At 41.0% G+C, this 18,269-nt stretch overlaps 1 long non-coding RNA gene across 1 annotated transcript; it reads left to right on the forward strand.

The window, feature by feature from the left end:
• Positions 1 to 4,736: 4,736 nt before the first annotated feature.
• Positions 4,737 to 17,907, forward strand: LOC311530666. Its single transcript, XR_014714053.1, has 3 exons — positions 4,737 to 4,888; positions 13,385 to 13,458; positions 16,519 to 17,907. It is a non-coding gene; the product is annotated as an uncharacterized lncRNA (long non-coding RNA).
• Positions 17,908 to 18,269: the final 362 nt, after the last annotated feature.

Here is an 18,269-nt window from a genome sequence, read left to right on the forward strand (position 1 = left end):
AAAGCCATTTGTCATCGTTCCCCTGAGAAGACCAAGAAATGAAGTGTTTTAGGCTCCATGTTGGATCCTGGCTAAAGACTGGCCAGTCATGCTGGAAGAATGACTGTGGTGAGCAAACTACTTTGAATCAAAATCTAAAGTGTAAGTTAGATTTTAGCCTTAGAAGCCTTATTTTTACTTGTTTGTAACCACTTCTATCCCTATTCTTTCTACTTGGTATCTCTTAAATCCAGGTTCTATTGGTAATAAACTTGTTTTACCTTTTACAAAACTATCTCAGTGTTGTATGTTAAACTAAAGGGTAAAATCCTCAGCTAATCTATCAGGCTGGTATGTATTCTTTCCCTTTGGAGGCAGCTAACTGGATAACTTCTGGGAGGGTCCAGTGAGAGGGACTGGATACTACCAGGGAGATGGTTTTGGGGTGACTCGGGACTGGAGGGGCAGTTGGTGTGTTGCTGGAAGCTGCTGGGTGAGGTCATTGTGCTGTGAGCAGGCTACTTGGGCGCTGAGCTGAAGCTGCACAGCACAGAAATAGTCAGGGTTACTGGGCAGGTGGTGACACAAACTCTTACTGGTCTGGGTGAAACCCCAAAGCATCACAATTTTATTACCCCTGCACTCAGTACTGAAGTGAATTTTAACCCAAAACTCATCACTCTGGCAAAGCAGGTCTGTCTGGTGAACACCTAGGCAGAGTAGGAGTATCTGCTCCTGAAGTCTTTCCCCAGTTCATCACTAGATGTCAGGGGAGAGCTCATTCAGGCCCTGCTTATGTAAGGCTACTGGATTTTGTTGGAATTTCATATTACAAATGGATGCATTTCCCATGGGCCTTTTAATTAAGAAAAAAAACCTTGTTATTTACCTCAAAAATGGACGCCTGATATTTTTCTGCTCTTTTTCTCTTTACTGATTGAGTCTGACTCACTTCTACCAGTATAGCAAGGCACTCTTTAATTAAAATTTCTGTGGTTTGCTTTAATTATCAGCTATGGACTCCTATTGGCAGAATGATCCCAGGTGTATGCTCTGCTTCCCTTTTTGTTTTTTCTCATTCACATGATTCATATTCAGGGTGTATTTTCCATTTCTTTTGTTGGTGTTAATCTAACAATGATTAAATGCATAATTAATATTTTAAAAGTAGCCGAAATGATTTATGCCACGTGCTCAGTATGCCATTTCCAAACTTGGAACCTGATCCTGGACCATAATATGCCATGGATATTTGAAGTAGAATACCTCAATAAAATCAATGGGAAGTTCTGTGTAACATTCAGTGGCATGATGTGGCTACATGAGAAGTACTGAATACCTGTAATTCCCACTGAAGACAAAACACCTAGTAAGAGGATTTCTAATTATATAAATCAGTGGTCTCCAACCTTTTTACTCACAAGATCACTTTTTGAATTTAAGTGCAACCCAGGATTTACCCCACCCCTGCCCCGCTCACTCCCCTTTGTTTTCCCCCGCCCCCATCCTCACTCACTTTCATTGGCCTGCGGCCAAGCGGCTCAGAGTTTGGGAGGGGGCTCCTGGCTGAGCCTGGGGTAGAGATGCAAGTTCTGGGAGAGAGTTTGGGTGCAGGAGGGGGTGCGGGGTGAAGGTTCTGGGAGGGGGCTCAGGATTAGGGTGTGGGCTCCCACCAGGCAGCACTTACCTCAGACAGCTCCCAGGTGGTGGCACAGGGGGGCTAAGGCAGGTTTCCTGCCTTCCCTGGCCCCACACCACTCCCAGAACCAGCCAGCATGCTCCTGTGTCCCCTGGGGAAGGGTATGTAGCTCCGCACGCTGCTTCTGCCTGCAAGCACCACCCCCGCAGCTCCCATTGGCCACAGTTTCAAAATGGAATTATGAGGTTGGGCTGCCCAGGTGGATGGGAAAGAGAAAATCTAGGCATTGTCCGAAAACTAAATGACTACTTTGACTCAGTTTGCAATAAGGATGATAATATAGAACATGAACATGAAGGCAGGATAGCTGATGGAAATGGGCACAGAAATGGCAATGCTCACATCTGAGAGGAGAGAAAAACTTAGTTTAATGTGTTCAAATAAATCACACAGTTAACACACAAATTAATGGTGATTTAAAAAATTATTTGTGATTAATCGCAGATTTAATCACACTGTCAAACAATATAATACCAATTGAAATGTATTAAATATTTTTGGATGTTTTTCTACATTTTCAAATATGTTGATTTCAATTACAATACAGAAAATAAAGTGTACAGTGCTCACTTTATATTACAATTTAAATGTAAACTTGGGTAAACTTTACATAATACTGTAAACAGTATTGGGTCTATTAAACAATTGGGTCTACAGTATCATGTGTTACAGCTGGGTCTTTTTTTACAGTGCAAATATATGTTTAATAAAAAATAATATAAAGTGAGCACTGTACACTTTGTATTCTGTGTTATAATTGAAATCAATATATTTGAAAATGTAAAAAGCCTCCAAAAATTAAATAGGTGGTATTCTATTATTGTTTAATGCCACAGTTAATCGTGATAGAAAAATTTTAATTGAGTGATTAATTGCAATGTTTTTAATTGCTTGACAGCCCTAAAAAGAACCACTCTGAGCACAAGAATCACACTTTACTTCCAATACTGCAGGCTGGGAACATGCTGCTTTATTCAACTATACACAAAAAGAGTGGGGTAAAACACCCACTAACTCAATAGGAGGTAAGGGAGGGGATAGAGCGTGGCTCCAACCCATAATACTCTGAGTAACCCAGTTAAGTCCTTGATGACCACTTAGCTACATTGCTCACCTTTCAATCTGCAGCCCTGAGTTAGTCTTCTAAAAACCTTGGGAATGTTCTCTTTTACACAGGGTAGTGCCTCTCCAGGGCAGCCATGGCCTTCTCTAGGGGCAGAGGCCCACTGCCTCCACTCTCCTGCTCCAGCAGTTTTGCAAATACCCTCCTCTTGAGCTCTCTGGCATTCCTGGCAAAACTGCATCCTCTTGGCTTCAGCTCCTCCAGACTCATCACCCAAGAGCAAAGGCTCTGGCACCCACATGTCACCCTGTAAACGGATATCATTCAATGCCATCTTACGACTCAAACATCACTTAAACCGACTTTAAAAGACAAGGGGGCAGTTTGCTCTAGGACAGTACCTGGAATCCATGTTGGCTGATCACTATTGAAACCTTTAGTATAGACCAGGTCCTTTGGGCCCAAGTCTCTGTCTCTGGATCATAGTCATGGTTTTGGGTTCTGAAAAGCATGGCGGACGTGGACCTGGGGAGTTTATGAAGCATTTCTCCATAGATCTGGAGCCTCTGGCAGTCTTGGTGCATCCAATCTAAAGTGATCTGTTAGTAAGTGTTTTAATTTTAAGTACTGCCACCCTGCTTGAGCCTGTTAGAAGATGTTTGGGGGTCATTTGTCTTCATGAACAGGCTAATTTATTTTTCAATAAAAATTTTGAAATGGGGATGTACTAAAAGTGAGGAATTCAAACTTCATCTACATGGTTCTTTCTGGCCCAAAACTGTTGTTCTTCAAAGAAGTAGAGGATCATCATCAGAGACAGCAATTGCATCAATGGAGGAGTCAGTTACAGAATTTACCACATCCCTAGAGATCAAAAGTAAATTGAAATGAACTCACAGAGAGGGGAAAAGTATGAATAGTCCCCATCTGTTAGGTATATGAGCTGCCAGATATCGTACATCTTGCAGGGAGGAGAGCTGTCTCTTGCAATTCCAGTACGTGGAATGTAAAGCTGCCAGGATTTGAGAACCCCCAGTGAGATGGGTGACACAGCAGGATCTGCCACTGGCACCAATTTTAAAAAGTGGAACCAGAGCTTTCAAATTTCTACAGAGCAACAGGAGCTGCACCACACTCTGGTGATTCCTTTAGTGTATGTCCGTACCTAGCTAATATACAGACCTTTATATAATCAAAAACACATAGAAGGTGTTCTGCCTTGATAATGATGTTGTCAAATGTTTCATCAGTTCCCCCAACACAAATACAGAAACAAAGGCACTTAATCTTGCTCATACATCATTCTGATGGTATCAGTTTGGGATGAGGTATTCCCTCAACTCCCCTGCTAGGGTGTTTCACATTCAGCCATTTGAGAATTGATCTACATGTCCCAAAAGTTGAGAGTAAAAGCTTGCAGCAAAAGATAACCCGAGTAAGTGCGTCCCAGTCACTAGACAAGCTTATGTATCCGAGTAGGGCAGACATAACAAATAAGAAGTAAACTTGTTGTAAAACAGAACAACTACTCAGTTCACTGCAGGCTATTTAAAAACATTCTGCTTCTTGGGGCTCTTGGAACAGATTCACTTCCTCACCTTGACAGGGAACTGAGCTGTAAATTTCAGAAAATATTTGAGCCCTCAGTGCTTGGCAAGTACCCTTGCTCTTCTGAAGGCTGATCTCTGTTCAACCACATCTTTTGCACAATCTTGAAAAATCATTCTTATGGTCTCCCCCAAACAGTTTTTTTTCCCCACAAACTAGCTGTTGTATTTTTATTCTACAGTAAATCTGAGAAAATTGACAATCTATGTGTGAGATTTGGCATTTGAGGTGGGCTTAGGAGCGAGGGACCTATGTGCTCTCTCTACATCAAATTTAAAATCCTCCGGCAGACTGAGCACTTCTGCAAGGAGATGGGAAACAAATTCTTTCTCTCTCTTTCAGATACTCCTATAATGCCCAAATCATGGCAGCAAGACCTCTGCTCAATGTCTGCCACTTTTGATTTAAGAGAAGATTAGTCTGTGAGGCTTCTCTGCACCTGGGCAGAGAGCCCTTGTACCTGAATTTCCACCGTTGATATTCACCCTTCTGTTTCATTCATGCATCCTGTCAGCGCTTCCAGAGAGGAGTCAATTGAAGTAAGTCAGCTGTGCTATGGCTTTGATATCTGATGTGTCTGCCGTGCCCACATCAGCCATCTTGCTCGAAGGGGAGAGGGAGATAGAGTCGGGTCTCCCGTTCTCCTTGTCTTTTGGCCACTTGCAAAGCTCACAGCAGTCAAATATTTATTTACTTACATTCCAGATATTTTCATGTACTTGTTCCTTTACTGGGGGTGGTCAGTCGGGGGCCCTAGATGCCAGATGGAAATGCATATTAGTGGATGGCAGGCTGTGGAGAGCAATGAATGTGCTCTTCCATACCGACTGGAGCTCCATGAATCCCTTCTAATCCATCCTATTACCCAGGTGCATCACTTCCGGCTTACAAAAAAGCACTTACTTTGTTTTAAGTGAAGTCCTGTTGCCTACAATCTGTGAAACACCTTCTCCGGTGTTGACAGATGCTCAGCATCACTTCCAACTATGATGAGGATGTCATCGATCCTCACTACAACATGTGGGTTCAACAAATTTTTACAGCCCTCTGGAAAATTCCAGGTGCTGCTAATATTCCATATGGTAATTGATGGTACTGATATAATCCCTTGAGTGTTTTATAGTGGTACTTTTTTTCTTTTCTTTTTCTTTCTTTTTTTTTTTACAGTCCTCCTTCAGCCTCATCTTCTGGTAAACCTGCAACATTTCTAACTTACTAAATTTTTCAACCCCCACCTAACACTGCCAGTAAGTCCTCTGTCCTTGGAATGGAGTAATTGTCTAACCTGGAGACCTGATTCACCATGGCTTTATAATCCACACAGTTGTGGATGGTCTTATCTTGGTTTAACCCTGGGTGTGATAGGTGTGGCACATTCAGAAATGATGGTGACATGATTCCCTTTCCCCCAGCCTGTCTAACTCAGTCTGTCTTTTCTCTGAGGGCATAAGAAACTGGTTTTGCTTTAAGTAATTTTGGTTTGACCCCATCCTGGACATAAATCCTGACTCTTACTCTATCCAGAGCCTCTGACCCTTCTTTTAAAATAGCTGGGTGAACATTCAAGACTTCCTAGAATTTAAAATTTCCTCCCAGTTCAGATTCAGTTCTTGCAAGCAATTTTTGCCTAACTGATTCTGACTTTCTCCCTAGTTTATTAGGGCTGGTAACCTTTTTCTTTTGGCTCTTATATTTTACAGGGACAAGCACAGAACCTACCACCAGGACAGGTTCCTGGTTTAGGTATGCAGGATCACTCCTGCATTAACTAGAGGTCTCAGTCCTGCTTTACACTGATGATATGTATATTCATTGATCACACTAGCTGAAGTCCCTTTGTTTATTTCCATTTGTACTCATAGAATCATAGAATATCAGGGTTGGAAGGGACCACAGGAGGTCATCTAATCCAACCCCCTGCTCAAAGCAGGACCAATCCCCAATTTTTGCCCCAGATCCCTAAATGGCCCTCTCAAGGATTGAACTCAGAACCCTGGGTTTAGCAGGCCACTGCTCAAACCACTGAGCTCTCCCTCCCCAAGGGATACTGATTGACTGTTTACCTCTACCATTACTTCATAAGGACTGACTTTCTTTCCTTTCAGAGAATACATAGTATGTACCTCCTCCCCCTTGAGGAAAAGAGTCCTCTGTTTTTGTTCTTTTCCTCTGGACATTTGGAGTCTACCCTCCTGAGTTTGAGATACTGTTTGATAGTCACCTTTGCATTTTCTGACTAAGTGTGCAATCTTGAGTTACTAGGCCTTTTTAAATTTACAAACAGATTAAAAATGAGCTTCTCCACAGCAGAAACACCCTTTGGAGCCTGAGTCCTTTTCAGCTTGCTTTGCCTTTTTTATACTCATAGACTTTAAGGCCAGAAGGGACCATCCTGACCATCTAGCCTTACCTCCTGGATATCATAGGCCACAGAACCTCAGTGACATACAACCTCTGGCTGAATAACCAAAGTCCTCAAATCTTGATTTAAAGCCTTCAATTTACAGAGACTCCCCATTTAACTGAGTCAGTTTGAGTTCCCCTGCATTGTAAGTGCAAATCTTGCAAATTTTTCACTGTTTGCTTCCATTGCTGTTACCAGTTCTACTGCTTTGGGACAGATTAAATTCATCTCCACCACCAATTGTCTTTGAATACTTATACCACAAACAAATCTGTCCCAGAGCATATCCTCTAGGACATTTCTGAAGGAACAATATTCCATTAATCATTTCAGCTCTGCAACATACACAGGTATGCTTTCATCTTGTCTTCTCATCCTACTATGAAACTTGAAACGTTCCACAGTAATGTTTGGCTTTGTGTAGTGCTCTGTTAAGATCTTTTTCAGGTCTCCTAAACTTTTATCTCCTGGTTTCTGAGGCTTTAACAAACTCTTTATGAGAGAGTAGGTTTTACTGCCACAAAATTGAGGAAATCTGCTTTCTTTTTGTCCTATCCTATAATCTCATTTGCAAGAAAATAATAGCCCGGTCTTTCAATATATTTCTGCCAATCCTCATCTTCCACACTAAACTCTTGAGTTTACCATAAGTTCCAATTTTTTGTCTGAGTGGGACTTTATGACTGGGTTACTTGTGGTGGGGGTGACCGGGGCTCAACAGCCCTGAAGGTCTCTTCTGGATCATGTTTTATGTTCCTTAAATCTCATGCTTCAGGCCTTCAGTAGGTCACCTGCGAGGGTCAGGAAGGGATTTTCCCCCAAATGTATACTGAAGGAGGGAGGGAGGGGATGGTTGTTTCCTTTCTCTGAAGCATGAGGGATGTCCACAGCTGGAGATGGGACACTGCACAGGGTGGGCCAGGGCTCTGAGGTGGGGTGGATAATTATTTCTCACATGCTTGGCTGTCTGGTTGGTTCTTGTTCACAGGCACAAGGTCTAACTGATTGCCTTTTGTGGACTGAGAAGGAATTTTCCCCCATATCAAATTGGCAGTTACACTAGCTGATTTTTGCCTCTCTTTTTGCAATATGGGGCATGGGTTGCTTGCCAGGATTATCTGGGAATATCTCATTTAATCATTTCCCTAACATTTACAGGGACCTGGGGCACTGGTGCACCATGCTCCCTCTGTTCTCTGCCTGTGGCAGACAATAGTTTTGTCTCCTGTGAGCTTTAATATTTTCTAATTCCAGTTATTGGGTTTAGTGTGCAGTTTCTGAGTGGTGTTGGAGGTTTATGATCAATTCAGACTGAATGAGTTAGTGGCCCCTTAGACTTTGACTCTGACAGCTAGAGTTGCTGATGTTTTTTTAAAAAATCAGGTTTTTTTTAAACTTAGAAAATATCATGAGAATCCCATGCACATCCATGGTGCAAACAAGTCTGCTTGGATAGCAAGGTAGTGCAGTGACCTCAGGAGACATTGGTTCAGTTCCTAGCTCAACCACTGACTTTCTGTGTGATCTTGGGGAAGACACTTAACCTACCCTGGGCCTTAATTCTCCATTGGTAAAATGGAGATAATACCACTCTACCTCATTGCATTGTTGTGACTATAAAATATATTAATTTTGAGGCGCTCAGATACTAGTGATGAGGGCCATGTCAATCAGTGTTAGATTTGTGAGTATTCTGAGTACAAAATGTCGAGAAAAATTAAAACAAGTTACCACATGAACTTATTTTTTCACCTTTGTTCCCCCTACCTCACATGCCAGTCATCATTTGTGTTTGCCATCTCCTACTGTCACCATAACACAAGCCCCGATCCTGCAAACACTTAGACAAGAACATAACTTTAAGTAGTTCCACGCAGGTCAATGTGCAAACAAATGTTTGCAGGCTTGGGACTTATAAGCTTCTCAGGATAGGGGTTTCATCCTAATTTGTTTCATAAAGCATCATGCACTTCTGTTATATATGTAACACACAATCAGTATAACAAAACTTATTTCACAATCACAAAACTCAAAAATAGCTGAAAACCTATTCTGTTCAAACTTAAAAAAAAAAAAAATCATTTCCGGGCTGAAACTAAGCATGAGAAATTTCAGCCCCAAAGTCATATTTTTAGCATTTTATGAGTACCTCATATGAAGATTTTGGATGGGATATAAATCACAATTAGAGAATTGCTATTAGGAAGGTTATTGTGCAAATTCTGTTGAAGTTAAAAGAAAAAAATAATTCAAGCCAAGCCTATTTATTTAATTTTATCCTTCTCAGCCTCAAGCTTGCAATCATTTATGCATCTGAATAACCCCACTGAAGTCAACAGAATTACTCATGTGAGTAAAATAGTCACATACGTCAGAGTCTACAGGATTAGACTCAATACATTCAGATTAAATGTTAGGGCCAACAGCACAAGCTGTTGTTAGCATTATTGTAATAATTGCATCATTTCTTTTTAATCAGGACTAGAAATAGGAAATGTAATGGTGCCATTTTGCATGATCAGAGCTCCATATACCGTGTACATTTTTAGAACATTGCAAGTATCTTGCAAATGCAAAGAAAAAGAACAGTTTACCATCAAATTAGGGAACAAATAGTAGCATATTATAAGTCTTGCTCTACAGCGCAGAACACAACTATGTTCGTCACTATATATTTAAATGTGGCAGATTTACTCTATCATAATTTAATAATTCAGAAGGCGTAAGAAGACACAGCCAATTAGCTGCAGTAATTTGCATGTTTATGCTTCTTCATTATTTTCCAAGTTCTTGTCTGCTATTATAGCACTACAAATACCATCTTTCAAAGGTGAATAGCCAATCAGTTATTTTTTTTTTAATGGTAATCAGTCCCCTTTAATTATTGAAAGACAAAACAAATTAATAAATTCCAAATAAAGTGCTTTGTTTTTTTAAGTTAGTCATGGAACACCCTTTGTCAATGTAGTTTGTTTTCATTTGGTGCAGAGAGCGGTGCCTGTTCTCAAGTGTTCATTAGGGCTGTGATTCATAGGAGTTCTTAAACTCATGCCTAACTTTAATCATGAGAGTAGTCCCACTAAATGCAAGGGGACTACTCACACGCTTTAAGTCAATCATATGTGCAAGTACCTTCTAGATTCAAGGCCTAGGTTTGGACACAAGTATGGGAAGCATTCTCCCTGATGCAAGAATAATTACAAAGAGGAGTTTTGAATTTTCCCAGCCTTATGCAGGAGGAAGAGTGGGATTTAACCCCCTTGCCAAAGATATCGCTACTAAATACTGGATCTCCCACAGGAACTGTGCCACAAGAAGCTCTTTTACAACTGTTCCAGGAACCTTCTTCACAATGGGGATTCTAAGCCACATTAGAGCCAGTGTATAAATTACTACAAACTCTGGTCCCGATCCTGCAAACAGGCACACATTTGCTTAATTTTATGCACATGAAAAATGCCATTGAAGTCAATGAGCCCACTCGTAAGCATAAAGTTATGTGCATGAGTGTTTGCAGGATTGGGGCCTCTGCCACTAAATTGCAGTGCAAATAGATTATACTATGCAGGCCCCAATCTTCCTCTGCAGGGTACATGTTATGCAAGCCCAAATAGGGAAAGAACAGGTTAAAGAATATTAAGATAAGTGTATTCAAGCTGGCAGGGCCTGATGAAATTCATCCTAGGGTACTTAGGGAAATAGCTGAAGCAATCTTGAAACCATGAGCAATTACCTTCAAGAACTCTCAGAGGACAGATGAGATCTCAGAGGACTGGATAAGGGCAGGTGTATTATCTATTTTTAAAAAAAATGACAACAAAGAAGACGCAGGGAATTATAGACCAGTCAGCCTAACTTCGATACCTGGAAAGATACTGAAACAAATTATTATACAATCAATTTGTAAGCCCCTAGCAAATCAGTGTTTATGAAGAGTAGCCAGCATGGATTTGTTAAGAACAAATCATTCCAATCCAACTTAATTTCCTTCTTTGATTTATCTTGATTTTAGTAAGTCTCTGACATCATTCCACATGACATTTTCATAAGCAAACTAGGGAAATGTGGTCTAGATGAAATTACTATAAGGTAGGGATACATCTGGTTGAAAAAGTAGTTCAAAGAGTAGTTATCTCTCTGGCTGTCACAATGGGAGATGTATCAAGTGGAGTCCCAGAGGGGTCAGTCCTACGTCCCATGCTAGTCAATATTTTCATTAATGACTTGGATAATGAAGTGGAGAGTGTACTTATAAAAATCTGTGGAGGATGTCACCTGGGAGGGATTACAAGCACTGTGCAGGACAGGACTAGAATTCAAAATGACCTTAACAGATTAAAGAATGGATCTGAAATTCAAGAAAGACAAATGCAAAGTATTTTACTTAGGAGGGAAAAACTAAATCCACAAATACAAAATGGGGAATAACAAACTGTATGGTAGTACTGCTGAAAAGGAACTGGGAGCTATAGTGGATAACAGGTTGAATGAGTCAACAATGGGATGCAGTTGCAAAAAAGGCTAATATCGTTCTGCAATGTATTATCAAGAGTGTTGTAGGTAAGATATGGGCGGTAATTGTCCCGCTCTACTCAGCACTGATGAGGCCTCAGCTGGAGTACTGTGTCCAATTCTGGACTCTGCAATATAGGAAGGATGTGAACAAATTGAAGAGAGTTCAGAGGAGAGCAACAAAAATGATAAAAGGTTTAGAAAACCTATGAGGAAATGTTAAAAAAACTGGGCCTATTTCGTCTTGAGAAAGGAAGACTGAGGTGGGACATTACAAAGAGGACAAAAAGAAAAGGAGTACTTGTGGCACCTTAGAGACTAACCAATTTATTTGAGCATGAGCTTTCGTGAGCTACAGCTCACTTCATCGGATGCATACCGTGGAAATGAAGTGAGCTGTAGCTCACGAAAGCTCATGCTCAAATAAATTGGTTAGTCTCTAAGGTGCCACAAGTACTCCTTTTCTTTTTGCGAATACAGACTAACACGGCTGTTACTCTGAAACAAAGAGGACAGTGATCAACTGTTCTCCATGTCCACTGAAGGTAGGACAAGAAGTAATGGGCTTAATCTGCAGCAAGGGCGATTTAGGTTAGATAGCATGAAAAACTTTCTAAATATAAGGACATTTAAGCTCTGGAATAGGCTTCCAAAGGAGTTTGTAGACTCCCCATCATGGGAAGTTTTTTAAGAACAGGTTGGACAAACACCTGTCAGGGATGGAGCTATACTGGAGATCCAGAACATGATCAGAGATGCCAGAGCTGTTGATGGGCTGCTGGAGATTGAATGTACTGTTTGGACTGTGCTGGGGAATTCGGGATTATGGTTGTGGGACTTTGGTACTAGCCCCACAAAGGGCTATTTATGCTTGGAGTGAGTGGGGGAGTCTGGAAGAAGGAAATTGAAAAAGAGGCCTCTTGCAGGGCCACCGTGAGGCCATGAGGGGTTGTCCCTGGAGGTAACCACCCTATGTTAGTCCCATAAAGTTAACAGATATTAAACCAATAGGGGTCTATAGAAATGTAAGCATTCTGTAAGAATTACTCCAAAATGGTAGTTTTCAACTTTTTTCATTTGCGGAACCCCTAAAACTATTCACATAGAGGTGCAAACCCCTTTGGAAATCTTAGACATAGTCTGTGGACCCCCGGGGGTCCACAGATCACAAGTTGAAAACCACTGCTCTAAAAAACTATAGAATTCACATCCTTCCTATGTGTTTTCGAAACCAAACAGTACAATTTTGTAACAGGGACATCATTCTCCATGATGTTCTCCAGAATGGTTCAAGAAACTATAGAAAGCTTATCATTTGCTATTCAATTCTTTTGGATATTTCCACAATGGTAAACTGTGGTGGTACACCCCATTAAGGCCTCTGACTTTTCTTGAAATCCACCACAACCCATTCCTCACTACCACTCAGTAATCTTGTGGGGTGGGGTTCATTAAACTGAAGTATACAGAGTACATAGAACAACCTTGATTTTCTGGCAGCAAATTAGGGTTCAAGAGTGGGAATGATTTCTGTAATTGTACTGAAGCAACTATAGAAACTGCACTTTGTCAGAAGTGAAAGACTGAAAATAAGAGCTTCTTGGTGTGCTGTTTTTTTAAACCAGTGTGGAAGTATAACATTGTATAAGGGGACATGCTGGATACATTGTATATGAGAGGGCATGCCAAAACATGTTACAAAGTATCTGAGGGAGCACACGTAGGGACAGTTAGCTTTTGAATGGAGAAGCAATTAAGATAGAGCCAGCACGTCTAAGAAGCAGGCATCAGAATGGAAGGTGTGAAGGGCAATTAGTTAAGTTAACTGGAAGCTGTTAAAGGAGATTGTTAAGGGTGGCAGGTAATTGAAGATACCTGACTGGTCTCAAGGATCTCGAAGGGTGGTGACTAAAATCTTTTTCTTCTTTTGTCTGTAACTTCTCTGTAACTTGTTCTCCAAAAAACTGTATAAATTTAAAGACACAAGCCCCACTCGGGGGGCTCACTTCTAAATGTATTAGCAGAGCAGCTTTGCTAATAAAACAGAGTGGTCTGATAAATTGTGAGTCTGAGTCAAACTTTGACACCAGTCTCCCTCTTTTTTTTCTTTTTTTTTAAGCGCTGTGTGGAGTCTGGGTGTGAAGACGAGGTTTTGAGTCTTTCTTGGTAAAGACGGGGACACAGCTGAATCAGGTATAATAGCCACAACCCAGCAACCCCTGAGAATAGCAAGACAAATTGTCGTAGCAGGAGAAACAGAAATGGCTTGATGTTAACAAATGCCAATAAGTAGAGACATCACCTGACGTCAAAAATACCCAGAAGACTAAAGAATGGCTATTGAAAATAGTCCATTCTGCAAGAAAAGCAGTATTTCTACTGCTATATGTTGACTGGGGTGAGATTTTGTGCTGCGCTATTAGGAGTACCAATAGCCATGACCCTGGCTTGCCCCCTACACCAGGGTCTGCAAAGGCGTTCTCAGGACAACCTGAGGCTGCACCAGGGCAGTCCTCCCACAGCTGGATCAGAGGTTCTTAGAACCCCATTTACTCTACTCTGGACCCTTTACCCAATGTACAGGGACCAGGGTAATAATCTTTCTTCAGGAATGCTATCTCCACTATACAGACACTAGTAGTCACATCATTGTTCAGGCAGAGTTCTGTTTGGCACCTCAATCAGAGAATTCCACCTCTTTGTTATGTCTGAGAAACCATACATTACCCTCCCCACATTTACAGCACTTAGTCTTCGAGGGAAGAATTAATTTTCTGAGAATTCACAAATTTGTTAATTAGCCTATAAATCAAACTTAATTACAAACTGGGCCCTTTAAGAAATTGACCCTGTGTTGCAGTCTTTGTATAAAATGATCTCAACAATGGAATAATGTGGACTTAATTTTTCAACTTAATTAAAATTAATTCATAAATTCATAGATTTTTTTAAGCCCAAAGGAAACACTGTGATTGTCTAATCTGACCTCCTGTACAAGCAGCTCTGGGACTCACCTGAATTAATTCCTGTCCCATGCCCAATAGCTGCGGTTGAACTAGGGCATACATTTCCAAAAAAAAAAAAAAATCCAATTTTGATTTTAAAATTTCTGGTGATGAAGAATCCACAACAAACCTTTGAAAGGTGTTCCATGGGTAAATTATCCTCACTGTTAAAAATACGAGCCTTACGTTTTTTGAATTTACCCAGCTTCAACTTCCAGTCATTGCATCTTCACATTCCTTTGTCTGCTAAACTAAAGAGCCCTTTACTGTCAAATTTCTTTTCTTCATCAAGGTACCTATTCATTTCAAAGGTTCACGTGGACTATAAAAGAGAGAGAGAGACAAGGTGGATGAGGTAGTATCTTTTATTGGACCAACTTCTGTTCATGAGAGAGTCAAGCTTTTAAGCTGAAGAACAGCTCTATGTAAGGTTGAAAGCTTGTCTCTCTCACCAATAGAAGTCAATGCATCCACCTTGTCTCTCTAATATCCTGGGCTACAACAACACTGCACATAAAAGAGGGAGGCAGAAAACCCCACACAGTCTCTCTTTCACCTAAAACAACACATCTTTGGGCCTCTGGGAGAGATCCTGACCAAGGAAAGGGACAGTCATAATCTTGCCTGGAAGACTGTGACTGAGAAAGTCCCTCTTGAACAAAACCTTGAACCAAAACTTGCTAGATTGTTTTAGACTTCTAGATGCATGTTTTTACTTCTATTTGCTTAAAACCACTTCTAATTTTCTCTCTTATCTGTGAGTTACTTTAAATCCTGTGAGTTAATTTAAATCCTATCATCTTTTGTTGTGTTTGTTTGTTTGTTTGTTTTTTAATCTAGACCAATCCAGTGCTGTGTTTAAACTGAACTGTTTGGCAACTCCAGTTAAAGTAGCAAATTGTTGAATAATTACTTTGTACAAGAGCAATGAACCTTAATATCTGAACTGTTCAGGAGAGGGTTGGACATTGCAGAGCACATGTTTTGGGGAAAATTCAGGACTGGGAATATGGTAGGGTCACCCTGCAAGTAGTAACCAAGGCTGGTGGAAGCCGGAGTGTGGCTGGCATGTTACTGAGAGGCTGTTGGGGTCAGAGATACTAGACCAGGGCTGAAGCAACAAAGAAACACTCAGGGTGTGTCCTGCATGCTGGTAGGCTAGTTGAGAGCAGCCCAGTGGGGGAGCTACAACAGCAAAGCATTGTGAGGGACCCAAGGCTGCAGGGCAGGCAGTGACACAACCCTTCTCTGGTCTGGACTGCACCCTGGAATGTGACTGTATGTCTCTCAGATTAGTTTCCCAAGATATTGCAGATGCTTTTCCTATATACTATAGGTAGGCTTATCAGCTCCTTAAGCACATTCTTTTGTGTGATCAGGTAGGTAGATTACATTCTCTTGCGTGATAAGGTGTGACCCCTTCACTTTCTCTTTGAGTTAAATAGATTGAGCTGCTCAAGTCTCTCACTATAAGGTATGTTTTCCAATCTTTTAATCATTCTCATGGCTCTTCTCTGAACCCTTTCCAGTTTATCAACACCCTTCGTGAATTGAGTACAGCAGAACTGGACACAGTATTCCAGTAGTGGTTGCACCAATGCTAAATACAAAGGTAATATAACCTACTTACTCTTGCTTGATGTTCCTTTGTTTAGACAGCTAAGGATAAGATTAGCCCAATTAGCCACAGCATTACACTGGGCGCTCATGTTCAGCTGATTATCCACCATGATCCGCAAATCTTTTTCAGAGTAACTGCTTCCCACATTAGAGTCCCCCATCCTATAAGTATTCCCTATGTTCTGTGTTTTTAACTGTTTGGGGGGCTGTTGTTTGTGTGACATCTCTAAGAAATACTTTAAGTTAATCTTTCCCCCTGAATGGATAATTCCAGAGTCTTCTCTAAAAAAGGTCAGTGTGACACCACCAGGCCAGCTCAGGTCAAAGCCATAGGCCAATTCACTTCTGTGTGAATATCAAAGAAATGTTAAGTGTACTAATTCATTTGAGTATTAATCTAGTTCAAAGGAAATGTGAATGATATTGTCTTCTCATCTGTAACCTGTTCTCTGCTATCTCATACATAATGCATATTGTTAGGTAATAGCATGTAACAATCCATTAGTTCTCATGAACTTTACACATCAAGTAAATTCTCATCTTGATGCTAACACACACGTTTGATCTAGGTCAATTAAGTACAGGGACATACATAATGTAATATCTCTGTGATTTAATTGCCCATCAGACAGGATTGGAGCCTTGGAACAGGAAATGAAGAAGCATGCTGACTTCAAAGCATGGGTCATTGCATTCGACAATGGAAATCTTCAGGCTCAGTCTGCATTTAGTCAACAAAGGAAAAATGCATGCTGTGATGAAAACACTTGGATGATTGCTTTTTGTGGAAAGAAGCCGTAAATACTGATTCCAGGGAATGATCCTGTATCTCTGAACTGTTTTAGATTCGAAGAGGGTAGAATACTGAGTGAGTGGAAGGAGGTCCCCAAAGTGATTTTGGGTATCCCTGAGAGACTTTTGGAAAACTAGCAGACTACTACATCTCTGCTATCATCTTGGAATTATAAACTTTGACTCACCTGTTAATGTATTTTACCTGCTTAAACCTCTCAATAAGTCTGAGTTCTTTTTCTTAGCTAATAAATCTTTAGTTTACTAGTGAATTTACTTCAGCTTTGTCTTTGGTGAGATCCAGAGTACAAATTTGACCAGGGTAAGTAACTGACCGTTTGTGGTTGGGAGTAACCTAATGTGATGTGATATTTGGTATAGTGACCAATATCACAAAGCCCAGTTTGTCTGGGTGCCAAGAAGGGCTGGAGATCCTAAGGGGACTGTCTTTGACTCCATGGTAAGACTGATACAGAGATCCAGGAGTGCATGTTCGTTACTGGTTTGGTGAAATCTAATTATAGAATATACCTCCAGTTTAGGGTGTCTGCCCTGTTTTCTGGCATCTGACCTGAATTTGGCATTCACAGTTGTGAGCTATTTCAGACAGAAAGACAGTGAGAACATCAGGATTAAATTCATTAAAGAGATTTGTATCCAAAATGTGAACCTGCCCCACACATTTTGCCATGTAGCCCTGGAGAGAAGCGGGGTTAACATGGCTTCCAAGTCCTTTCCCAGCATGTGAAGTGTGTGTGGGAGTGAGAAAGAGCCATGTACCTGCTCAAGGTACTTCTGACATCCTAGAGGGGAAAAAGAGAGAAAAATAATCTGAGACCCACTTGAAACACACTGAGGATTGCAGGGAAGGGATTTTGCAAATCTTGAAAAAAGAAGCTCTGGTCTGGCCCCAGAACCATGGATTATCTCAGCTAATGGGGCTTTTCCATCTCTCATATCTATATATCTCTAATTCGTCATAGAAAAATTGTAATGCACATTTCAGGAATTCACTGACAGCTGGACTCCAGTGCCCACAATTTGGGAATGGTCCTGTCCCTGTGGTGGGATCTGGGGTATTTCTTACTCTGTCTCACCTGCAGGAATTTGCTTACTGGCTTCAGATACTTCCCCTCCATCTCACTGATCAGCTCACTGAGATGGGAAATCTCCTCAGAGAGTTTAGTAACATTTTCATTCTGTATCTTCACAATCTCCTTGTCCTGTTTTTCCAGCTCAGCCAGCAGGAGTCGCTCTCTTTCCTCCAGGAACTGCCGCAGTTTCTGAAATTCAGATAAAATCTTCTGCCTCTCTGTTTCTGTCTGTTTCTGTAAGAAAATAGGGAAAGGGCTTGTTTGGGATGTGAATGGAGCCTGGGGTCCTTTCATGGAGTGCTGAGTGTGCAGGAGGGAGAATTTCTTTGCACATTCTAAGACATCTAACACTTGCCTGTGACCTGTGATTAGTAGAAAGAGGATTTTCTCACACCTTCCCATTTGGCCCCTATATCTCTTAAAGGGATATTCTCATGTCTGACATGGTTAGGATATCGTGTTACCAGGGGCCTTTAAAAATGCAGATCCAAGG

Source organism: Lepidochelys olivacea (assembly GCF_965140295.1).
Source record: "Lepidochelys olivacea isolate rLepOli2 genome assembly, chromosome: 14".
Classification (NCBI taxonomy): Eukaryota; Metazoa; Chordata; order Testudines; family Cheloniidae; genus Lepidochelys; species Lepidochelys olivacea.